Source organism: Podarcis pityusensis (assembly GCF_964106645.2).
Source record: "Podarcis pityusensis genome assembly, chromosome: 7".
NCBI classification, from domain to species: domain Eukaryota; kingdom Metazoa; phylum Chordata; class Lepidosauria; order Squamata; family Lacertidae; genus Podarcis; species Podarcis pityusensis.
Genome location: NC_138031.1, coordinates 41047622 through 41074590, shown reverse-complemented (window position 1 = coordinate 41074590; position 26969 = coordinate 41047622). Strand labels below are relative to the sequence as shown.

At 40.9% G+C, this 26969-nt stretch overlaps 1 long non-coding RNA gene across 2 annotated transcripts in view; it reads left to right on the top strand.

Moving 5' to 3' along the window:
* The window catches only part of LOC308481469, a 49099-nt gene extending 23805 nt beyond the window's left edge, over positions 1-25294 (top strand). For both annotated transcript variants that reach the window (XR_013988695.1, XR_013988696.1), the window contains one exon: positions 25033-25294. This is a non-coding gene — a long non-coding RNA (uncharacterized lncRNA). The remainder of the gene's footprint in view (positions 1-25032) is intronic.
* The last annotated feature ends 1675 nt before the right edge of the window (positions 25295-26969 follow it).

Here is a 26969-nt window from a genome sequence, read left to right as displayed (position 1 = left end):
TAGGGAGGTTAAAATTCAAATGGAACTTGGTAGTTCAATAAAGAGGCATTTTTAAAAATAACACTCTTTGAATAATTGTAAAGAATCAAGTGGTAAAATCATGTTTTGCTGATCTCTGAAGATGCTGTTGAAGTTAATTTTGAGATTAGATATCAGTAATGGTGTTTGAAACATAATCCTATATTTTAATTCCCCCCCCCCCAAAAGCCAAATGTGACTAATCGGGAAATAATACATTTCTCAGAGCTCCCTGTGCATGCTGCTGTAAGAACACATTTCAGGGAAAATGAGAGAGTGGGAGATGGAGGGAAGATGAGAAACCTTCTTTCCAGCCATCCTCACTACTGCTTGTTTGTATCCAAAGTTGAAATTTATGAGTGTCAGCACCATCTCTAAATATTTAATAAGCCCCTAAGAACTTCAGAACTTCAGCTAGCATAAGCTGATGGATTTGAATTATTTTTGCTGAGCAATATTCAGAAATAAACAGATACTAATAGGCTTTTTACGTTATTCACTGAATGACGTAAATAACTTCACTGAGTTGAAGTTGCTTTCAGTTACCTCTTCTTTCTTCCCAGTTTTCTTCTGTAAGCTGCTCCATAAGTTCTGAGGATCAGTCTTAAGAGCAGGCCAACACAGTGCTTTCTCTGCAATTCAGCCAATTCCTGAAGTTCCTATATAGGGCAGATTTCATCCACCACTGATTCCCTACTCATCCATATGGCTGATAGAAATGACTGCAGCCACATCATGTTTTCAGCTGTGAGGGCCAAACTACACATTACACATTTGAAATGCATTTTTCACCTCAAAGAATTCTGGGCGCTGTAGTTTGTTAAGGGTTGCTGGGAATCGTAACACTGTGGCAGGTAAACCACAATCCCTAGAATTCTTTGAGGAAAATAATGTGCTTTGAATGTGCTTTAAAGGTATACTGTGTATGCATCCTCAGTGGAAGGAACAATGAAGTGTCTTACCTGTTCTTCACCTTCTACTTCGCTAGTTCAAATGGTCTCCTCAAATGGCGTTTCCTCTGTGGTGTTCCAAACATGGGCTTGTTAAAAAGAACAAAGGAAAACCCACTTTCTGGGGACACAGAGGCTGGGAAAAAGAATTTCCCTTCTCCCAGCTGCTTCTCCAATCCCAATTACGCTCCCCCCCCCCAAGTGTTGTGTTTATTTAAAGTATAAAAATACAGCAAAGGACTTAGGTTGCTGTATATAGCATTACAGGCAGAACAAAGTTGAAGAGGGAGTCGCATTGTGTGTCCACTAATTCAGTTTGGTTGCTGGTGGCACCTTGCCAGCTATGTCCTGCCACCACATCTTCTCCTCCACAGACAGAAGAACAGATGAGACGTGTTCTGCATGAAGCAACACAATAAACCTGCCAATTTGGCATGGCGCTTCTTACGTTATTATATTTGACTTGCGGTTGGGAATGGAAGAAACTAAACTCCTGTAATTTAAACCTGAGTAGGACATTGTGCGCTCTTTCAAATGTTGCATAGCTCTTAGAAGATTGCAGCGGCTGCACACCATTATGGAAAGCAATGTAAGGCAAAAAGAGAAAAATGCTTTGAGTACTGCCTTTAAGTCATGATCAGAAGCCTTGGGAGCATCTCTGAAATGTCACCACCAGCAGAATACTGAGACCTATAGTTTCATACAGATAAGAAAGCCTATACTGTGGAGTGGATAGGGGTAGCAGCAAACGGCTTAAACAGAACAGATGGAGGTAAAACTGTAACAAAAATGTTTTTGCACTGTTGTAATGATAAAACCTTCTTGACTTAGGAAAAAATGTAAAAGAGGTCCTCAGTGTGATTTGAATCGTGCACTCCTGACCTAGGACGCCAAGAGGGAAAGGCACCCTTTACCCATTTCCCATTTGCCAACACAGCGCCTGTAAAATATCAGGCAGCAATTGAGCTGAGCTGGGCTAAGGGCAGTGGGCTGAATCTGACCAAGTGTTGTAACAAAAGCAAATGTTTCCTCTAACTGTGAGGTCAGATTTTAGCACAATTGCAATGATTAAGTGATACTTTGGGGGTAGTTAAGGTTGAGAAAAAAGAAAGGAAAAAAAGATAAACCATGCCCCAAAAGCTAATAAAAAGAACAGAATTCTGAAGGAACTCAACCTGGGGAATCATAATTACTTGACATTTTCACTGAAAACCAAGCAGTATATTAACAACTGGGAGCATGTTTACTGAGAAGCAAATGCATTGTGAAATATTCTCAACCAGCAATCTATCCCAGGTATTTTTGCTGGATGAAACCATTGGATTTGTGTGCCATTTTTAGAGGTCTCCAGTGCACCAATGTTAATAGAGTTTTGTTGTACTTCTGGTTTAATTTGTTCTGGACTTTATTAGCTTCCCCTTAACACATATGCTGTATTAATCTCTACTTATAAATGACACTCAGGGCATTTATAGTGGACATTCTAGATATACTGGGAAAAGGCACAGGGAGCAGGATAAATAACATATAAAACAAATTCCAAAAGCTTGTCTTCTTTCAAGCTATAATTCCATAAAAACAAACTTTGTCAAAGAAAGTACAAGTATCTCACATGTGGTTATGGCTTGGGGATGCTGCTATGTAACAATATATCAGGATATTATTAAATATGCCTGTCTAGAAGATCTGGAACCCTCTCTATCACTCAGACCTCCCAAATTGTACAGAAAACCCAGAGATAATGCAAAGCAAAAACTACAAATCTTTTGGCTTTAAAATTGCACTAGTCTCTTAATAGGTAAAATATTTTCTGCACATCTTCCTTGGCTTTGATACTCTGTCCCCGGGAGATAGATGTCAGCTTTACTGATAGCAGATATATTTTCTTATTTTGCTCATCAATTACCTTTTTTGCCGTGTGCCAAGGTTACAGAATGATGTAGTGCAGAGATTCGCTACTGCTATCAGCTTCTGGAAAATAGGGTTACCTGTACCCAGGTGTACCTATTGTTGACAGTGTTGCACCATCTGTGATTTTTTTTAAGCCTATGTCACAGAGACGATCTGACATCTGTCACTTATTTAGATAAGAGATATATAATCCATGTGGCTCATTGATCCAACAGGAGTATGAATCCCCAGGGCTCCTCCTTTGTGCAATTGCACAGTAGTGGAAAACAGCAGCTCTTTCATGACCAATGACGGACCCCTATGGCACCATGGTATGGCAGTAGTCTGTTCCTCCCCAACAAGCCCACAGCTGCATAATGTTCTTTTAGTGTCAACAAACAGCCTCATTGTGTTCCTTTTCTTTTCCTATCCTCTCTCATACAAAACCACAAGATGGTTTAGAGCATTCAACTAAAGGACCCCCCCTAAAAAAAACACAAAAAACACCCTGGTAGGATACTAACAAGATTACTGTCCAGCTTTAAACACACTTGGTACCAGCTTATCATCAGCCATTAAAATATTTGCCAAGTTGGATAAGAAGCTCTTGCTTTTTGGAAAACGTTTGACCATGGCAGAAGTCCAAGGGCGAAAAGTTCCACTGTTAGTTGCCATCTTGTGCAGATAAAATAGTCAAGCTGTCTTGGTTCATTATAATGATCCTTATCTAACATAGTCGTAGAAGCAGTCTCATTGACAAGCAGAGTATGATATATGCCTGCTTATTTACACTACGTGTAATTTAGATCCCACTGAAATCAGTTGGGCAAGTTAGTCATTCTTTAACTTAATTCTACTAAGTTCTACTAACTTAGTCTGGACCTAACCCTCTGTTATGAAATTCTTTTTGATGTAAGCCACCATATCTCATGTAGGGGATTCTGCCTGCCTCTCCTCAAGGAGATCTAAGGTACCTTGCACAATTATATGCCCAAGGAATAAATAATCTGTTTTATGCTATGAAATCACTCCCCACTGCACATGTTTGACTTGTGAGATTGATTTTCCTCATTTTAAATTTTCTTCACCTCCACACTTTGGAACCTTTGGTTCCAGACCATTAAATAAAAAGTTCATGCTTTGTAGAAATCCAAAAGAAAGAAAATGGCCGGGGAGGCAATTTCCTCTATCCTTTGTTATCCGTCAAGAAAAAGAAAAAAGAAAGAAAGGCCTCACACAGGGAAACATTCTGCCTTATACCCCAGTGTATTTTGTAACCACTTCTACAGAGAACACAGTTTTTAAACAAAAGAAAGTGCAAAGCAAATGCTTATTAGGCTGGTGTGGTTCTGCAGTTTATTAAAGGCTAAACCAAAAATAACATTGAGCCACCTCACAGAAAGGTAATGAGATCCAATTGAAACTGTTACTTTTGGCATTTCATTTAATCACTTATGCATAAGTCTGATGTCAATGTTTCTGGCATATTTGATTTTCTTTATTTTTGGAGTCTTAAAAAAAAGAAGAAAAGAGCATGAATTATGTACTGGACCTCAAGCTAGTAGTTTGCCCCTGAGTGAGGGGCTGCAGGAACACTGGTCAGATATGGCACATCGGGCTTCCCTAACCAGCACACAACCTCCTCATCTTCCTTATATGTGTTATTTAGGTTTAAAAACAGCATTCAGTTAACACCAATAGACAACTATTTGCAAGCCTAATTCCATTGTGGAGGGGGTGGTGCAGCTGAAAAGGTTAGGAGGTACTCCTTCCCTCACTGCCCCCCCCAAACTCATTCTTCCCCTGCCCCAAGACACTCCACCTGTGCTGGAATGGGGCTTAAAATTCTGCTGGAGTTAGGCTACTGGTGTCAATAGAAGGCTGTTTTCAATGGGGAGAGAGTACAGTCTTCATGTACATGGCAGCTGGGGAGAGAAAGGTCAGTTTGGCTCATCCCATTTCACTGCCAAAGTGTGTGTGTGTGTGTGTGTGTGTGTGCAGCTGCAGTGTTGGCTTCTAGGTTCTGGCGATGGCAGTGCCCTCTACCTCATGGGAGAAGCAGTAGTGGCCTCTGGTTTCCAGCAACATTTCACCAGAACCCGGAAGCTGCCGCCACTTCTCCTTGCTTCTCCGGAGATGCTGGAGGGGGGGAGGTGCCCACAGTGGTGCCAGGGAACTCATCCAGTGGCACCCCAAGTGTCCCCCGCTGCAGGAGAAGTGAAGGGAAGCACCACCACCACTTCTTGTTTTTCTGGTGGTGGCAGCAGCAGGCGGGTCACTCATAGGGTTCCACTGCCTGAGGCAGCTGCCTCCATTTGCCTTAGGGGTAGACTGGCCCTGAGTTTAGGGCCTAACATCTTTTAATTTTCCTCTGAACTTACTGTTTGAGAAACACCCCAGAATCCAATAGCACATCTGATGAAGTGTACTACAGCCCCCAAAAGGTGATGCCATAATGAATTTGTATGATTTTGAAGTTTCACAATACTCTTTTAAAATTTTTGCTGCAACAGACTAGCACAGCTACCTGTTTCAGAAGTATTCTGGTTACTTTTGTTTTGTTTTGTTTTTAAAAGAGAAAAGCCAGACACAGTTCTCACTTGCACCTGTCCACTCCCAGTGCAAGGATTCATTTTGTACTGGGTACATAAATGTGTGCTGACACTTTGCATCAACCATCGTTTCCCAAACTGATGTACCCCCTGGAATGGATGAGGGGATTAGGTAATGGCCAGCTGTAAATACCTGGGCACCTGGTTTTGGATTTGGATATGATGTGCCGGCCTATAGATAGTGGGGCAGTACATGTGTCCATTATCCTATATTTCGTTTATAACAACCCAGTGTGTTATTAGGCTGAGAAGTGGAACCTGACTCAGGATCACCACAGTCACCTAAGCAGGGATGTGAAGCCAGCTTTCTGCAGTCTAAGGTCATCACTATGCTCACTGCACCTCACTGGATAGAGCTCTGTCTCTTTTTCTTTGTCTGTCTCCCTCCTACATTCTAGCTAGTCTACCTTTTATCTACATCCTGCTGGAACTGTCTGCTTGCTTGTCATACCTAAAGGGCCATCAGAAGTGTATCTTTCCCTTCAGTGGGCTGACCCTAGACAAGTAAGCCTTGTGGTGATGGCCTGGGCAGAACTGCAACTTTCTTGGCCCTTTTGCAGCTTTGCAATTGGTGCAAGTTCATATAAATGCCCCTGCCCCCTGAGATAAAATTGATATACATCTATAGGAAATGCAATGTAAATATTTAGTCGTTGTATTTTAAGGCACCACCATAAAGTCAATAGGAAACTAATTATACAGTATATCTCTGTCTTGGTGGTTGCTACATATGCTAACTGATTTTTATTTATTAATTATTTTTGCTATTTTTGTTAGCTACAAGGAGGTTTTCCTTAGTATCTACAAGGAAAGGAGCATGCATGATAACTTAACAGGAACAGCTGCTTAATCTGGAAGTATCATCCAGCATTTTCTCCCCAGTTTGTTTGGATCTTCCTTGCTATGCATGGACTAACTGACCAATGTGATTGTGAGTGTTTAAGGCTGGGAGGCCTGCAGAAAGGACGGGTGATTTCCTGATACGACATACCTGATATGTATAGAGACCGGGTATGTTAAGATCTTGCAAGTGTACAAAAGTTAAAACTAGCTCCCCTGCACTCTGCAGTTTATTAGGAGATGGTATGAATAGTGTCTGCTGCTGAAGGGGAAAATTTGTATGGCGAGATGGCAGGAAACTGTTCTGGTTTTTGATTAGTTAGTATCTCTTGCTGTATGTTGTGACCTCCCTGTTTGAGATCTGTATTGATTGCTGATAGGTTGCACTGTGCTATGTTATGAGTGGATTGTGTTTTAAGTGTGAAAGGTTCTGAGGTTTTGTTGATATTTTTGTGTTGCTTTTATGCTGTAAACTGCTCTGAACTGTCTCTTGGGAGAAAGGGCAAGGTTTAAATTTGACAAATAGAACAATAATAATTTTTTTTTAAAGAAAGCAGCCTGGGTCACCCCTCTCTCTGATTTGTAGGGAAGATCCAGGCTCTGTGCTGGAGTGCATTCCGCCAGCTGCAGACCAAATTCCCCAAGGAAGCCCAAGCAGGTGGTTTGAATTCCACTGACAGGTGTTGCTAGTTCCTGTGTTAAGGATAGCTGGCTTTCTACCTCTTGCTCAAATTCTGGAAGGAACATTTCAAAGCTAAGCAAATTTGTGTCTGTCACTGTCAACATTCTTATTCCCACCGTGGTGCTCATAATGGTTGTAATGACACTGTGGTGTTTTTGGTTTCTTTTTTTAAAATGCTAGTTCAGCAGCTCACATTGTAGTTGTGGGATAATTAGATTTGTTTTGGCTTCCTTGCACTCGCTTGCTCAATAGTTCAAAAGTTGGCACTGAAAAGTGAGTTTGAGTTCAAACACATATCAGTTGGAGTTCACTATTCAAGCACATATGGAAGGCTTGCATCTGTGCGATATTTTTGAGGTTGCTATTAAAGAATGTTGTTAAAATAGCCCTGGCTAGAAATAGCTTTGCCTTTAATTTTAACTTCATTAAAATGGGATTGAAGAAAGAGGGGCAATAAATTATAAAGCTGTACAATGCTTTCTGGGAAGATGTACAGAATGCAGCTCATTTTTTGTTTTCCATTTATATAATAAGGACATTTTCACGCCCTTGGCAGCAGCAACTAAATGCACTGCTGTAGCCCAAACTACATTTTATGGGATTATGTGTGGGAGCTGCTGGCTCACATCTCCTTGGTAATGTTGAGTTGAAAAAAAAGCACAACGTGATGTCATTGTGTTAGTTTTCACCCGCCCATTCCCCTGCTCTGGTTCATTGGCTACCACACTTCTTTTATTCTACAAGTTACCAGGGAGATATGGCAGTTGTTTTGGCTGAAGTAAGTGTGGTCACGTACAATTAGGGCAGAACTACGTTTTATGAGCAATGCCGGGATGCTGATGAAATGGCATCTCTGTTTTGAGCTGCCTTCTTTCCCATGTAATGTTTGGAAATGCCAACCTATGTTGTGGCACTGCCACACTGTGCCTTTTGCTATCCCTGCTCAGTATCATTCCCCCTCTCCCCCCTTTTAGGGAAGGCAGACTAAAGGATTCCGCCCAAGGCCTAAAACCGCCAAAGTTGCGACAATTGCTACGGGGAAGGCAAAACCTGGGCGGCAGGGAAAATTCCTTCCAGGTTCTTTAACAGCAACCATCATAAGACTGTAGCAATGCCTTCTGACCCGGAAGGCAAAAAGGTTAACCTGTAATCAAAGCATTAAACAGAGAGAGGGTTGGGTGGGTGAAGCTCCGAAGCCAACTGCACGCTCCCAGGTTGGCTCCATCCCTCTCTTTATACCTCTAAAGAGGACCGGAGTGAAGCCTGCTCACTCTCGGTCCACTTGGTTGGCCCCGCCTCCGCCATCGTCATGGGTTGGCTCATTTGAACTGGGGTTTAGCGGGAACCCCAACGGTTGTGATGCGGGAAGGCAGGCCAGCGTGACCATCCAGTAAGTCTCCAGCGGAGCGATCATTATTGGTGGAGTGGGGTGAAAGGCTCAGGATGATGATGTCGCAAGTGGGGTAAGTGCATACCTTTTAAGTGTTCCGATTTGCCCAGGACATCCCTGGAATTACAGAAGTCATCTCAGCTTCTTATTTGACCCTGGAATGTCCCATTTCCCCTCTCTACCACCACCGCCACTGAGATCAGAGAGGAGGATGAGCCAGTGTTTGCGCTTGCAGTGGAACCATCATGAAGTGGAACCCTTGTGTGTGTGGGGGGGGGGGAGGCAGTTCCCCATTGAAGCGGAGGTGCAGCGCTCTTGCCAGTCCCTCTCTGCCACTGCCAAAGCTGCTATCGCTGTCATGGTGGGATGAGGTGCAGTGTGGGCAAAGGAAGCAAGTGAGGAGGGAAGGGAGTGGGCAGCTGCCAGGCAGAGACTGTGGCAGAGGAGGCAGGCAGCTGATTTGCACAGCACCAAAAGACCATCATCCTGATTTTCAGCTGAAGAATGTTGGAGGGTATGTAAGTGTTATTACACATTATACAGAGGGGAGAGAGAGCTCAGCCCAGGGGTTTATCATTTTCTTTTTTTTTTAAATGATATTTATTGAGAATTTTAAAGTTACAAAGAAAAAAGAAAGAAAAGACAAGAGAAGGAGAAAAAGAGAGAAAGAAATAGATAAACATAACAATTAAAGAATACAGATCAATAAAAACCAAAGTCAAACAAAAAAAAACACACACACACACACAAAAAACACACACACAAAATCAAAAAACAAAGATAAACAAAGATAAACAAAGATAAACAAAAAATTAAAAAACAAGTCTAATATTCCCAAATCCTTAACTTTCATTAACTTATTTCAACGACCTCCTCACACCTCCCTTTGTATTCTAGTTGTTAATTATCTCAGCAAATCCTTTCCATCTTTCACAATATTCTGTCATTAAATTACCTTAATCTATTTTAACCTTATCTTACCCTAAAAAACCCTAAAACTTAAAACTTAAATCTTATATATATCAAATTCTTTTAACCATAACATATTCTTACATAATTCTTTTTAACATTTCTGCTAAAGCCAAATAAATCCACTCCAACATTTTTCTAATACTCATTAATTTTACGATATTTTTCTAAATAAATTTTTAAAACTTTCTTCCAATCTTCATCCCTCGTCTCTTCTTCCTGGTCTCGGGTTTTGTCAGTCCTTTCTCGTCCATCTAATCCATCAACCTGGTGCTCTTATGTCTGAGGCTCTTAAGTCTTTTCCATGTCCCTTCTGCAGGTCTTCTTATTGTTTATACCTGCCCTTTACTTTGTCTTTTGTCGATCTTTTTCTTATTTTCTTTCCTTTCTCATTGGGGGGTAGGTCTCGGGAGGACTCCAATCCAATAATATCTCCATCTCTCCTCAGCAGATCAGCCCATTCCCCACAGTCAACACTGTAGTCCAGAAAGTATTTAAAAGCATGTTTCAAAGTCTTTCCAAAATTAAGAGCCCTCACAACTCCAGACCCCCCCTGGTCCACTCCAGATTCAAACTTCATGAACAGTGGCTTATACTCCTGCAAGGCCTTGGATCTCTCCATTTGTGTTATGGAGCAACCTCCTCCATTTTCTTCTGCACTTACGCTTGCCCTATCAAAACAAATTCCTGGGCTGGTTCCTGAATGGTTTCTATATGGGTATTCGCCGTTTGTCCAAAATTTTTAACTGCAACAGTCATCAAATCCATCTTCTCATGCATCTGCTCCAGCAAAGCATTTGTCTTGCAAAGAGCAAGCACCAAGACTTCTTGTAAACACATTTCCCCCCCCCAAGGTTAGAGTCTGGTCTCACGATCCTAATCATACAGCTGTGAGGTCCCCAGATCAGCTCCGGCAACAAATTAACAAACTCCCTCTAGAGGAGACAATTTCTATTTGTATCCATCTTTTGAAAGCAGGACCAACAAAGAAAAATTACTTTCACTTTTCAAATACTTTGTTTCTTTTGACTGCAAGAAGCAACATTGGAATCAATTTGTTTCTCTCTTTTTTTTTTTAACTATCTGTCAAAAGACGTTCCATTCACAGTCGATGAACTTCCCCATAAATTTCTGTCTCTGACACCCCGTTCCCAGGTTTGAGACAGTGGAAAATTTATCTTTCTTTACTCTCTCTCCTGCAGGCTTAAACAGTCAAAAATCCCCCTCTTTTCTCCTGCTTCCAAGAGGGGTTTTGGTAGTGATGAATGAAGGAAATTTAGAACTTTATATACGACTTTCCAGACTTTAGCTTACAGAGTTTTTGCTTCAATCTATTTACAAAAAACGGGAGGCAGACTTCCTGTTTAGAACCTTCCCGTTTCGGTGCCAAATTAAAATATTTCTTAATCCAATTTTCCGTTCTACTCACAGGTACTTGTTTAGAGTCCAATTGTCCACAGGAAAAAGTCAGCGCTCTCCGGCAACGGCTGTGCGGCTTCACTCCGTAAAAGTAGCGGTTGATTCAAAACACCGCGCCACTCACCCCACGTTGCTTCGGATCCCCGAAAAAGGGTTTCCATGCGAGTAGGGGAGGCGCTCCTGGTGTCAGCCGAATCCCACGTTCCCAGGCTTCCTCCGCCTGGGATTTTTAAAGGGTCTCCGCCTTCGCCGTGGCGGCAAGACCCGATTTTCACGGAGCGGGTTCCTCTCGGTCAGAGGAACTCCGCCATTGCCGATGGCGCTGACCCTCAGCCCAGGGGTTTATCATTTTCAACAGCATCCCCATGGCAATGCATTATCAAAAACTTCTGCATTTTCTTTACCAAGCAGAGCACTCAGTACCACTGCTTTGAATTACATTTCCCCTACAAACTAGACCTGAAGGAAGTGGGATAGCACTATCATACATAGACTGAGCACTATATCATGCATATGATATCATACATATATTGAACAGCTGAGCAGTCTTAATAAATGCCGCTTTTATTAATATTGCTTGTGTAATATATTTCTGATCCAGTTTACTATTGAGTGCTGCAGCTTCACAGCCAAGTTGAAAATGTGTGGTAATATATGGTGATCTTACTCTTTAAAAATGCGAAAAGGATTTGTCACACTTTCCATCTCAAATAGGATTATATGAATTAAACCCTGTCCAGCATTTCCTCTTCCAGACTATATGCATTGCGTAAGTAATTCAGAATTGCCTTTATCTCATATTTTGTTTGTAAAAGTCTGAAAGAAATAAAGATATTATCTTAAACCTTCCCCTGATGGACTATTTTCCAGTGTAAAGTTCTTTAGAGCTGCTGGAAATGTAAAATGAAAATGATGAGAAATTGTAATAAATCTCAGAAATACAATATCTCCATGGGAATAATAAAAAAGCAGAGACATGATTACACCAAATATCAGTCAACGAGAGTTCAAGTAAATCTCATATATGTTTGCCATAATGTTCCTTTCTTTTCATGTGGTAGTCAGTATGGCTGAATGTGTGGTGGCATCTATGAATATCTGCGAGTCTGATGAAGCCCAGTGAATATCCTTGGGTCAATCATTATCTCTCAGCCTATGCTACATCACAGGGTTGCTGTGAGGAAAAATAGAGGGGGCAGAAGCACGTTCAGGGAATGTGATGATCACTGTTCTCTTCTGATTATCATGTAAAGTCTCATATTGTGGATAATGCACCCCATGAACTGAACTTCAGGGAAGAAATGAAATTCTCCCTTTTATACAAGACCTAGAAGCATGGGAGGAAAATGTCTGACTCCCTTTAGAAAAGACAACAACACTATCTTGATGAAAACCACCAAGCTGCTGTAAAAGATTTAAATAATGATTTTAAAGCAGTATATACACTTACACATTCAGAGGTCACCTTTGCTTGTTTAAACATGCTTTTTTGCTATCATTAGCATAATATACATAAACAAAACCTGAGAAACCACTGCGAATATCATTCAAATTACTGCCAACTTTCCTTTTGCCAGAGAAAGTGATCTTGGAGAAAGGTGACTTTGAGAAGTGACCTGGGGGTACAGGGCAGTGAGGTAAAGTTTCACCCCATTACTCCTGAAGGAGGGATGAGAACCTTCAGATGATGGACATCCATCATGCCTGACCACTGGCTGGGGCTGATGGGAGTTGTAGTTTAAGAACAACTGAAGGGCCACTGGTTCCCCATCCCTGAACTAAAGGGGCTGTTGACAAGTTGTGTCACCATGGGTACTTGGGACCAGATATCCCTGCTGCTTCTTAGTAAATATGAAGAGACAAACATAATAATAATAATAATAATAATAATAATAATAATAATAATACCCCGCTTTTCCCGCTGATGGGACTCAAGGTAACCTACAGATAAAAACAAGAAACGCTGAAAACATAGAAAGAGCAATAATTAAAATGCAATTAACCACTGATAAAATAAGAACTGTATACATATATAAAATACGTTTAAAACGTACTGATAATGAGAATAGAAACAGCATGGCAAGACTTTTTTCTGCTTTTAGAATGCGGAAGACAGCAGCATGTACCAGCCCTACTTGGTTCTTTTTAGGAGTGCATAAATATATTCTTAGAAATATATAAATTCACTGGATTCCTGAAGAGTTTCTCCTAAACATTTCCAATGAGCCAATGAATAGCCGTGTGAGTAGACTGCAAGTTTGCAGATCTAGACTTGGGGTTCCATTTGGTCACCAGAAAGTTATCCCATAGACCTCACCAAGATTATCACATTAAAGAGATGCCTACTTAATATATGCTGAAACACAGTTTACCAGGTAACTAGATGTATTTTAAGTCTTTGTAATGTGCATATATTGATCCAAGAGGAAACATGGATTTATTTTTTAAAAATACTGTTATATGGTTTCCCATTCTACAGTAGTACCTCGGGTTAAGTACTTAATTCGTTCCAGAGGTCCGTTCTTAACCTGAAACTGTTCTTAACCTGAAGCACCATTTTAGCTAATGGGGCCTCCTGCTGCTGCTGCGCAGCTGCTGCACAATTTCTGTTCTCATCCTGAAGCAAAGTTCTTAACCCGAGGTAATATTTCTGGGTTAGCGGAGTCTGTAACCTGAAGCGTCTGTAACCTGAAGCATATGTAACCCAAGGTACCACTGTATTATTTCAGGTCTACATAAATACATTTTTATAAATAAATAACCTTCCTGAAATCATTTTTTTCTTGTTACTGTTTCTCTTAAAATAGCCCTACTATTCAAGCATCCTGAAATCACAGACATAAAACTCCATTGAATTAATGTAACACTGACAGAACCTGACACACAGCCTGGAAATTCAGAGCTGTGGTTGGCATCCCCTTCTGAACTCAAGCCACTGTGCCTTTTATTTTCCACAGGAGCATTATTGCAGCTTTGAGTGTGGATTTCCTGGTTATTATTATTTTTATTTTCATCTGCATGTGTTTTCTGCCTTTATGTTATTTAAAACTGGGCTTCTGTTCTGGACATCTACCACAAAAGAGAATGCATTGAAGTCTGACTCATTGTTTGTATTGATAAAGCCGGTGTATAGATCAAGAAGCAAGACTAATATTGATCCAAACTAGGCCAAATCTTTCTAGATGGAAGGAAATCAAGGTAATTTGTTGTGCCGACATATAACACCAGTCAAAACCTTGAACACTATGTTCTGAGAAGTGCAAGAAAGACATTTCCCACATCATTATTTAGTATCCACTTCTACAAATGCAGACAATTTGGAAAGTTCAGTTAGGCATACCTTGGGTTCCATTCCAATATGCCCAGGTTATTGTTGTTGTTTTTTAGCTCTGAATTCTACATTGAATCTACCACTGAATCTCAGTAAACACAAGGCAAAATTAAGACCATCATTCCCAATATGAATGCCATTAGCTTTCATCTCCGCTATACAAAACTACCATGCTTCTTAGCAGCTAACAGATGAAGTACCGATACAATTCCTGTATTGAGCAGGTTCACATAGATTATTTTCAAGGCCTCTTCCAGCTCAGAAAATCTGACTGTTCTGAAGTCTGATAGCCACAATTATTCCATAGTTATTCCTTTGAATATGCCTCACTGTCTCAAATTGAGACTTTTCTAATGATTATCGGGTCCTCCCTTAAAGAGGGCACATATTGCGGTGAGACCTGGACAACCAACACCCTGTGGGTGGGTACAATTGGTTAGCTACAGCACCCGATTGGTAGGTCCCTCGAAGCTGGGTACAATCTGGCCAATGGGACGCAGTCTAAACGGTTCGAGGGACCTATTTATGCCCATGCACGTGACCCAGAGCTTCCTCTTTTGGCGTGTGCATTCGGAACACCCGCCCACCTCTCCCTACTTTTAGGGCTTGTTGCGCTTGACCTTGCTATGCCGTCGTGTCTCATCTTTTCCCCACTTGGCTGATAGGCTGTTTCCATTTGGGTTTCGCCTGCCGCGTAGCAAATTGTCACAACTTGTAAGTTTGCGGATAGGCTCTGGTTCAGGTGATAGGGATGGGAGAACGCTCTCTCCATCCTTATGTGAAGGGTATGCCGTTAAAGGAATCCAGGGACTCGATGGTTTGGTCAACACCTGAGAAGGGGTTGTGCCCGTGCCTGAGTCCAGGGGGACATTTGGGTGGCGGAGTTAGCCTGTGCCCGGCTTTCTGCTTATCCAGGTGTTCACCCTTGGCTGACCTATGCTGGTGCCCTGGGTCAGCGCTACTTGCATGGCAGGTAGTCGAACCAGAACCTATGCAACAAGTCACTTTCTGTAATCAATAAAGTTGTGGCCTAAATTCTGCCAAAAACCAAACCAAAAATTTGAGTCAAGTGTGAATTTATTTGGGGGGGGGGTGTTTCTGGGTCTGAACACACAATAATGGAAATACCTGAGTGCACAAGTGAGTATTTTACAACAGCTCTGTTTAATCATGGAAATCTGGCCGCCATGAATTCAAGAATTAGTGAATGAGATGAATACATTTTCTGGGAGGCAACTCACCCTCATTTCATACAATCATGCCCATATCATACTTTCAAACTGTTCAAATATTTATAAATCAATATTTATAAATAGTTACCCAATGCCTAACAAACTTCCTGACCCTCATTAATATACATTTCATCCTTCCTTTAACTTACCCTTCCATTTTGAGTGAAATTTCTCCTTTTGAGATTAAATATGATTATGCTGAATTTAACTGAGCCATTCCCTACTCACAGATATTAAATTTCGTAAGGCTGAGGCTACAAACAAGATCCTGGACACTATATAAAACCAAGATCCTGCTATTTGTTTATATGGTTACTCAGGGCATATTATTTACACCACCTTGGTGGAGATGATAAGATCAGTGATACTTCCACTTCTAGAGGAACAGAGGAACTGAATGAACTGGTGAAGGCTGCTGGAACACGTTGTGTCTCTGAAGGCTATTTGCATCTTGAATTTTATATTTGCGCAAGTGTCTTTATATGTGACCTGTGTCTTTTACGTGATGACTTCCCATTTCCCATCCTTACTGTATCGGGTTGTATCTCACTGCTCAGTGGGAATTGTGTCAAGCTCAGAAATGCCTTAGGTTACGGGTTCTCTAGTCTCACTGATGACAATAAAATAAACTGTTGAGTTCGGAGCGCTGTGCATCCTGTCTGCTGAAGCCTTCTTCCTGTCTGTAGGAAGGCATTGTCTATCCCATGGGGAAAGTGTTTCTTGCCAGACAATGCAAAGCAGCTTCTCACCTTCCCCTTAGAACGAAAGAAAGGAAACCAGAGTGCTGCCAGCCAGAGATGAAGAGGAAAAACATGCCACATCATTTAGTGCTAATAATGACCAGAAATCCTTGATAGCTGCAAGGCATTCAGGGTATTCTCAGTTTTAAAAGAAGGCGGCGTATACTATGGTCAGATGGCTGCAAGTTTTAATACCCCTTTCCACTAGTGCTAATGTGGGACTTTTGATAGAAATTAGAATTCATAGTAAATGCTTTGGGGATGTAGAACACTTCCTTAGCAAAGAAATGAAGCTAGGGAGATGTAAAAATAATAGGATTGCTTTCAGAAAACTTTTTTCTTTTTTTGTATTTCTGTAGGATACAAAAAAATTCTCCGCTGCATCAGACTAGCTTATTAGTTGTCTGCCATTGGATCCATTTCCTATGTCTTAGAGAAGAAAAGAAAGAAAAGAGCAGATAATATTAAGATTTCAGATAGTATGCTGCTAATGTGAACATATCCTAAGACCAGTCATCATTATTCTCCACCACTCAGTGGAAATGGGATAGAAACAATATTGAATGGGCTGATACCCAGGAAGACCATTGGTGATTTTATAACGGTGGATGATTGGTTGCAAAGGCCAAATAGATCACAAGACCATCAGTTTAAATAAATGTATTTTCTTCTTTGTCTTTTCTCTGGCTAATAACTCTACTGAATTGGGATATGGTTAGAAAGACTAAATTCTGCTAAGTGTTCTGATTGGTTATTCTTAGTGTCATACGGATGCCAATGAAGTCCGGTAAATCCATGGGCCTGTTTTCATTATTATGTAGAAATTCCATTTCATGACAGAAATAATATATTCCAGAAAGAGAATTTCAGGGTGATAATTATACTTCTTGGGTGGTTAAAGTAACTCCACCTTAGTTGAGTGAGTAGATTTGCCTGCTGGCAAAAATGGCAAACCTTTTTTTGGTTTCAGCTGATTTTTTCTTTTAAGGAGAAAGGGAGGTAGTTTTGGTAATATATTTCAATATTATTGGCCAGATAAGAATAAAGTGATATCAGACCCGAGTATAAAAAATACATTTTTACTGACAATGTCAGCCTGCCCTTTACTTATAGAAATATCAGTCTGCCATTTACATAAAGGAGTTATACCTCCATAATGTCTGAACAATGGCTTGTGATGTAATCCAAAGTGGAAGACAGCACTTTGGATGCAAAATAAGCACTATAAATTATTGAGCTGCCATAAAAAAAACCCCAAAACAGTTGGAGAAAATTTCCAAATCTCATTAATTTCCTATGCAATAAGAGGCATCATTCTGTATTTGTATTTAGAAGAAACAGGAGAAAGTGTGAAAAATATATGAATTTAGTTTTACGACGGCATTTCTGATAAACTTTCTTAAGAATGCAAGAAGACCCGGCTGGATGAGGCCATCTGGTCCTGCATCCTGTTCTCACAGTGGCCAATCAGAAGCCTGCAGGAAACCCACAAGTAGGACCCAAGCACAAGAGCACTCGGCCCTCCTGCAGTTTCCAGCAACTTGTATTCAGAAGCATTATTACATCTGACCAGGCAGGAAGAGCATAGTCATCATGGCTAGTACCTGTTGATAGCCTCCTCTTCCATGAGTTTCTCTAATTCTCTTTTCAAGTCATCTAACTTTTGCATTTAATGTTGCACAATATGCTGCCTTAACATGGACTCCACATAGCTGTGCATATGCATGTAAGGATAAGAATTAGGATACAGATAATCTCGGTCATGCAAAACGGTATCCATTCCTCACCCCTTTTAAGTTAATAGGGGAACTCACATGGATTTTAATGAAGGAATCAAGATTGCATCCAAGGCCTCACATATCCTGGGCTGGCTTGGGGGCATATAAATTGCCCCTTCCTCTGAGTTCTCTTCACATGGTCCCAAACCTGATGTAGCACAACTTCCCACCCCATCCAGTGCATGGATGTGCACTGGGCAATGATATCTCTATACATGAGCAGGCTTTCATGTGTTCTGGAACCCCAGTTGTGCAGGTTTCCACCAGAAAGGCTCTATGCCTAAGCTTTCGGTATGCAGGTTTCCCTTATGCAGAGGAAAATAGAACAGTGGCTTGCATACAATGGTTGATCTAACTTTTGCCAACCCTCTGCACCCTTAAACTGATTGCAGCCCTCTATATCATATCCTATATTATTTCAGAGGGTCCCTCTGTGTGGATGTCACAGAGGGGTCAGGAAACTGCACAACACCAGGAGTGGGGCCAACAGCACAAGCCTACCGATGTTTATCTGTGTGGATCCCCCTACACATGAATAAAATGTGAAAGGACTTTGGGCTGGATGGAAAAGTGGATTTCAGCACTTCAGAATACTTCTAATCAAGAGTTAATTTCCCTCCCTTGTCCTCAAACACTCTTTGTTTCTCCTTTTCAGTGTTTCCTTCTTCAAGCTTTTAAGTCCAGTGTTGAGAGTGATTAATGAGGGCAAAGATTACTATGAATGTAAAGTTCAAGAGTAAGGATGCTTATTTCTTTAAGAAGGTTGTTTTTGAAGTGTTTTTCTATATATTCAGCCCCATGGTTGGACTGAAATACTACAGCACAGTCACTGGCCTATATGAATATTGTTTTGACAGGAAAGAATGCTTACAAACTGCAGAGCCAACTAATCAAAAGGTTCATGTTCTCAAAAGTAATTCCACATTTAGATAAACCATGCTCATAGTCCCGACTGCAGGGAGGGTGGTGGGGTGTGTACAATTTTGTAGCCAGATTTAGATAGCAATGGGTGAGAAGCCCCAGAGGAATTTGCTTTGATTGCTGCTTTTAAATGTTTAGCAAAGTGACCAAGATGCTCTTCGTGTTCTGCATATTTTCCATCCTTTTTGTGATACGTATTTCCTTCAAAAGTCACACTCTTTGCAATGTGCTAATTAGATTCGCCTTTAAATGTGAACTGAAACAAATTTCTTCCCCGTCCCTAACAACAGAACACAAGTTCTAAGAATAATGTAATATAGCATACACTGAGGAAATATATTTGGGAACCTTAAAGTAGTGATGAGTGGGACCGGCAACAAAATGTGTGAAGTGTGAAGTGCTCCTTGTTAGTGTTTCAGTCATCCAGTTATACCCATGATATGTTAATCTGTTCCCCTTTCCACTAAGTTTTGCTTTCTTTCTTCCTAATGGCCAATCTGTGTTTCATGGCCACTGTATGTGCATGGTCCTCATTGTGCTATTTGGGGGGTTTTCACCCATTAGGCTTCTTTTCCTAAAGATCTTTTCTACTTTTGCAAACCTTGAGCTTCCCTGCCCCAAGCCCACTGAAACCTCCTTCTTGGAAACGGATACTGTCATTTTGGCTACATAGTACTCACCTCTGAAAATTGGAAATAGTGGGAATGATATGATATGTGGTCCACCTCTGGCTCACCTCGCCCTGCTTCCATCAAGCTCAAAGGTGTTTTTTTTTAAGCATTCTTGTTGGTTGAGGCTTAATTGGTTGAAACATGCTCCCACTTTCTGCCCCACCCCTTTGTCTTCCTTGAGCAAAATTGGCCTTACCTTGAGGAAGGGGTTGTAAATGGGGGGGGGGGGGCACAGATAGGATGGTGATAGAAGGTAGGGTATGAGTACCATTTTGAGTTGGGCCTAGCTCAAAGTGGACTGAGACTAAGTCAGAATGAGGCCGGCTTATTTTGTGCCATGAGGAGATCAGTTTCCAAGCTTCTACTAACCAAGGGCTCACACCATCACTGTGATTAGTAACAGAGTCGTAAGCTACATTGCGTTGCGTTAAGCTGCCCCTGCCCAAATATTCGCCTTGTAATTCTGCAGCAATCCTTCTAGAAATGAATATAAAGTGATTCTTCACTTTCTTTTCTAGCAACTCAGTTCTCCACAGCGAATGCATTTACTTTGTGAAAATAATTGTTTAGACATAATGGTGTTGTTCTGTTTTCTTTCACTGGAAAACAGTTGTAATTGAAAATAAATTGTTATTCATCATTTCTGTATCCCCTCACATAATATATTGTTTCCTCTATTCTTTTCCAAACAGGCTAATTTAAATCAGGTTCCCTTCCCCATTTCAGTGCTTATTCAAATCACTGTCAGTGATTAGCTAAGGAAAGATTGTTTGGATGCTTCCAAATATAACTCTTTCTTCTTCTTCTTTAAAAAATTAGAATTCTTGTTCTTTTAATGGGTTGGTTGCAAGATTTCTTCAAAATTATAGCAGTTGCTTCCTGTTTTCAAAGGCTATCCCAAACCAGACGTGGAGACAGGCTAGCAAAACAAGATGCCTATATTAGGCTAAGCAATAATAGTTTTGTCCGACTGCAGGTGTCACAATGATTAGACACCCACCCACAGACAGCAAAGCAGGAGGCAGTTTCATTCAACCCTAAAGGGAGCTTATTGACCAGAGTTCATGCATCTGAGCTCATAAGGTCAGATTATACAAAAGAAGCCAAAGCTGCACAAGGAAGGCTGATAAACACCTTCCTTGCTTGATATTGTTCACTATAACCATAAGAAAAGCAAAATACAAGTTTTTTTTTGTTTTGTTTTAATGAGAGCTTTAATTTAAAAGTGATTGGGTTGTACCAGGTCAGTGCACATGTGCTTTTACAAAATAGGCACCCAATTTTTGCTCCCCTCCCTTGCAAGCTGCCCATAAGAGCCGAGGGACCCTCTGAAATAATATAGAATATGATATAGAGGGCTGCAATGGGTTTGAGGGTGCAGAGGGTTGGCAAAAGTTAGATCAACCATTGTATGCAAGCCACTGTTCTATTTTCCTCAACATGCACGTGCGCGCGCACACACGCAGCTTTTCCGTGTCTTTCTTGGATAATATGATTGGATAGCCAATGTAGTGCTTTCCTGATTTCATTGGACTATAAGGCCCATCAGCCCTAGTCAACATGGCCAACACTCAGTGCTGATAGGAGTTGTAGTCCAATAACATGGACTTTTGTACTTTCTAAATGTTCTGATGCAGTTCTCAGCTCAATGTATACACAAATACACAGTGAAGTGCATTTAAAAGTGAGTAATATTTTGAGAAGAAAATATATAGACATGCCCATTTTGGCAGAAAATATGTTTTAAAATACACATTTAAATGTGAATTTTCATATTTCTTTTTAAAAGGTAGGTCAAAGCAGAAATGAGACAGAATGAACACATGCCAAAATAACCTGTTGGGGAACAGATTAATATGCCTATCCCTAGATCCAGATTGAAGGCTGGTGAACTGCCATATAGTCAATAATGAAATAATTGTACAGAAATAATAAACAATGGTTTTAGCAAATGCATCTTGAGGAGGGGGCTAGATGTTTACACTTCTCAAAGGACCAACTGCTGTTTGCCAGGTGCACTGTGGAGAGGGTGTGTGGCTTTGAGGGAATCAGTGTTCAGATGCCAAGCTTCAGCAATTTTTTTTTTTTTTACAATCAACTCCTAAATATAAAGGTTGGTGATGACAGGATTCTCAACTCCAATGATGTCTTGATAATATTTCTACTTATATTGTGCTCTTTATAAATGTATATGAATATTTCTTACTTGTCTTTTTCTGTTTCTATTCTAATGGGGCCCTTGATATTTGCAAAAAGTTGGGTTTTCTTCTGGCTACCAAATCTGTTCAACCATTCTGTTAAAACAGCTCTTGACCCTTCTCTCCCCTTCACATCCAAAATAACCCTCACTGCATTTGATGCAGTACAAGTTCTTTACAATGCAAAAAACAGTTTTTTTCATCTTCTTGAAATTAGCAACATTGTGTACTTACTGTTTTTTGGGTGGGAAACCCTTTAAAAAGCCAATTTAAGCCTTAAAGGCAGCTTGTGGCAGCTGCCCTTACAGGTTTTGACAATTTAGTCCACTCCAAATAAACAGAGGAAAAGAAGAAACGTGTTTATTTAAGAACACTTGCTACACCAACAGCTTGTGTCAACCTGCTGATGAAAGTTCCCAAGGAAAGTGATTGCATAATTGTGATGGGGATTGACAGGGACTTCCTAGCCTTCCATTAAAGTCTCAGAGCATGGTGGCTCTACTAGCAGAACATGCTTACACTCATGCAAGATGGTCTCAAACATGCCTGGGACCATTTATCATTTTGACAGATATTGTCAATAGCCTGTGCAGGCCACTTGAAGGCATATGGAGTGAAACTTGGGTTTTTTGTGTGTGATATGATGGATTGGGCACATAATGTCCTCATTGTCTGAAATATTTACCATGAAGGATTTTTTTCTTTTTCTTTGCAGTGAAGCCTCAAAGTTCAAGGCAGCTGTGAACTTACTTATACATATAGGCAGTGGCCATTTTTGGAGCATCCAATATGTGCATGACCACATGTTTGCAGGGTTTTTCAATGGGTGTTCCTAGGGCACTGTGTTTATTGGCTTTACTGTGGTTCAGTAATGGTTGCTGTTTTCGGAGTCGAGAAGGAATTTGCCTGAAAACAGATTGGCCCTGTTTGTAGGTTTTGCTTTCCCCATAGCAATAGTCACAAATCTGGCAAATTGGGTGGAATACTTCTACTTTAAAATCAGGCGGTGGGGGGTGGCGTGGGTGAAGTGGTTCATCCCCCCACCTCTGAACTGTGTGCTAACAGGGTACGCCATTAGAGGGGTCTCACTGGAATTCTTTGCCCCAAAGCCAAGGTATCCGGCCGATGGGCCATAGAGCTTCCTTCAGAGGCTTGGATGGGTCATCTGTGTAGACCTGTGTCTTGCAGAGGAGCCATTAATCCTGGGATGAACCCTGTCATGTGAGAGTGCTCCACCAGCAGGGCTGTGAGAGATATATACCCAATACCTAAGCCAAGTCCAACCAACATCTGGAATCAATAAAGTTGTGGCCTATTTTAATCCCAGAACATTGTCCTGCCCAGTTTGTTCTCCTTCACAGATGGGGGCCTTGCTTCTGAGGGAGGGGACACTGAGAGTGGGTCTGCAATGGGCCCAAATCCCTCACCCACTATCAAATACTACCCTCTCCACCTCTCAACCCTGGAAGGCTCCAGTTACAGAAGGTACTGTATACTTTCACTGGGTGGGGTGGAGTTATAAAACTACTTCAGTAACTCCCAACCACAGATTCTTACCATAAACAATATTGAACAACCCTGACAAATAACCAATGTCAATATTAGTAGCAACTAGAAATAGGCACAGATAGATATGATAGCAGATGCAAAACAAACACTAACCTTGCTCCAGTGGTGTCCCCAAAGATATTTCATTATTCATGCACTTAAAAATCTTCTGTTTCCACTAAACTGAAATCTCATTTATTTAGTAAAGATGATGCATATTGAGCTACCTGTTTTGTTATAAATGACAATCGCTCAGTCATCAGTTGTATCATGATATAGAATGGTTTTTCAGAAAATGTTGGCATGCAGAATGCTGTGACATTTGGCCATTACTTTCTGACACACCATTATGGGTTATTCTATAAATTGGTTATAGTTTCTCTCAGTTGTTCTCTCTTTTATATATTTGTATTATCTCTGGATTGTTATTGTATGTTTTCCCATTAAAGCCAAATACAGTATGTGGGAGTGAAGGATTTGGCAGTGAGTGGTCCAGTTCTATATGGTGCCGTGCTTACCTGAAGGCACTTGAGATGTTAGCTTCCTCCTCTAGAGACACACTAGAACTTGATTTCTTGGCTTGCTTTTGTGTTTTTGTGCGCACACGAAGTGTGTGTGCATGTGTGCACCTTAGCATGTTTAGGACACAAAAGCATTTCCAGATGAATGGATAATGTCCAAATGTTTGCTTTTTGACAGTTAGCATTGAAAACAAGGAGGGATTTTATTTTTTTTGTCACGGTCAGTCTACTTTAATTATTATTTACCAAAAAGCTACAACAGTATTTGCTTTCCAACAAATCACAACCTTGTGATAACCAGTGGAGCCTGAGGATACCAAGGTTCATCATTCTATTCTAGCACCTTTGTGAAATGTATAGGGTGAATCTTTAGATATTTCACACCCTTTCAGGATTGCTGTGCTGCTGTTTTGTTGTTGTTAAGAAAGAAAATCCAAATGGCTCACAAATTAAAAGAAAACATTAAAAACAATAACATGCAATAAAACAATATTAAAATATGCAAGCTAAACAGCATGGAGACTACAAAATGGAAGAACCCAATAGGGGGATGCAAAGCACCAACCCTCTCTCTGCAAAGCCTTTTCAAGCAAAAGTGTCTTAATATAATGACATAAAGGCAGGTGTGAAGGGGCCACATAGACATCCCAGGGGAGGCGCAGGTGAGATAACAATTGCAATGCATTCTCTGCTCAGAAAAAATTCAATAGAAAGGAATAAAAATGGTAATAAGACCAAGTGTTTTAATACAGTACCTTTACTAATAGTTTCAAAATTCCAGATGGCCGTTATAGCCCATTACCTGTTGATAGGCTAAGGAAGCAAATCTCATCATGAGCTCACTTCCTTCCGTGGGCATTGTTTCGTACAAAAATAAATCTGCATGTGCCCATACAAATGTTCTTGCAAAGTCTGGCAAGTAAGTGTTAACAGGATAACTTTTGGAATGTCTCCTAACTTTAAAAAACAAAGTGCAATAATTTGTGAGTAGTGGCCAACAGAACAACTAGTTCTTACTGCACCAAGGCAAACTATTGGAACCAGCATGGGCTGTGGAATCTGAATGGAATCTGGTGTTGGTGGAAAGAAAAGAGAGTGCTTACTTTATGGTCACCAGTGGCAGGCTGCAGAAAGTGACCCATGCTTGGCTCATAATCTTTGGGAGTACTCGTGTGACCCTTCCCATGATATTTTGAGTCTGTATGGACTCCCCCAGATGATCTGATTATGGGGCATTCATCTTTATATTGCTTGCACAAAACTTATGTGGCTATTTTACAATACTGGCTCTTTACTGAGAATTCGTTTGGGTTTGTTCACAGGGAAGTTAGAGAACAATGACCATCCATCTTGATTTGCATGGGAGGAGATTGTCAAAGAGAAGGAACTTGTGTTGAGGTGGTGAGTCAGACCAAGGGATCCAGGCCCTTCAGGGGAAATGGCAATCTAGCCTTCCCTGGACAACACAGGCAGTTGCTTCTTAGACCGTGAGGCAGATGTTACCAAGGCCGAAATGTTCCATATTGGTTGGGATAAACTCAGACTCGCCTCCTAATGTGGAGCACTCATAAAAATATGAAACCCAGCAATAATTCCCCAAAAGAGAATTGGTTTGTTGACATTTTCTAATGTTTTCAATGAACTTCTTTCTGTAGCATCTTATGCTGTTTTAATAGAGCTAATATAAAAAGAGGGGGGTGCACTACATTTAATATGTAATGCACACATACTGAAGAAATAGAAGCAGATGGCCAACAATTGCAATCAAAAAGAAATTAAGATGGTTGTCAAAACATTGTGCAAATGAGTGATCTTTTCTGGGCAAGCATACAAGAGGAAAATCTATTTAGACAAGCAATGCTTCTTAAAAATGGCTATAACATGAGGCCCTAAAAGCCAACCACTTTATAGCATTCTTCTAATTTTGCACCTTTTTTCTGTCCTTTTTTCTTCTTACACTTGGCATAATCTGCACCATACACCACATGATTTTTCTCACCCCATTTAAATCTCAGTTTAACACAAATAGCACCAAAATGAAGCCACTCCCTACAACCATAGCACATGCATGCCAAGGCCTACCTATTTTCATGTGGATAAACAGGATTCAGTACAGAGTTTTGTTTTAAATCAACACCTTCAGACATGGTATAATGTAAGAATCAGCAACCATAGAGCATAATGTCCCATAAATGCCTTATTTATTGTGCAGGGATTTCTTGCAGATTTACAGGAGGTCACCTTTTTTTCTGATGGGAGCTGCATTTCCTCAGGGACATTCTGTTGGGGACTGCATATTGGAAGTGAGCAGAACAGGAGCCCCAAGTGGGTGGGGCCTGAACCAAATATGGGTGGTGCCATTCCCTTTTATTTATTTCTGCCACTCCTTTGTTTTCCACTCTTTCTCTTTCTGCTAGCCACTTTTCCCTTCCTCCTCCTCCTTGCCAGACCTATGGCTCACTAAAACTGTGATAAGGGTTATGTGTTGTCTACCTGTCACCTACAGCATCAATCAAAGTGCCCTCTAAGTTCAGTGGATCTTATTCCACTCCTAAGCAAGTTTCCACAGGATTTCATGAACACAGGAAGTAGCCTTGTACTAAGTCAGACCATTGGCCCATCTCACTTAGTACTGTCTACATTGACTGGTAGTGGCTTTCCAGGTTTCAGACAAGAGCCTACTGGGAGAGGCTGTATAATTGATAGACGAGAAATGCTTGAGAGGAGCACAGTTGCTCTTGGAATCCTAGCTCCAGGTTCTCGAAAGGTCCATTACCAAACTGGATATGGAACATAAACCAGTTTCCATAGTAGTAGTTAGCAGTGTTTCAGCCAACAAGTCAAGGAGAGAAGAGATCAAATAAGCACCACATCTAGCATAAGGCTTACGTATTGGTCCTAGGAACCAGGCAAACAAAATCAAGTGGCATTTGTTCTTCAAAAACACAAAATGCCAACAGACAAAAGCAATCCCACAAGTCTAGGAATTAAGGAACAGCTTGTCCTCTGTGCAACGCCTGTATTTTGCTTCCAGACATTTGTGAACATCTTTGAGGAAGTGCCAAATATTCCGGAAGTGGAGGAGTTATAGTCATCTCTGAAATATTGTGGGGAAAATAGGGGGGAGGGGAGGTGACTCTGGCTCAGATGAACAGGGAAAAACAGCTTTGTGGCAGGTCACTCTGGCTCTCGTTGACCTTGGCCCAGTTGCAAGAGTCATATTTCAGATACATTAGCTGCCCTTGAACAATTTCTCTAG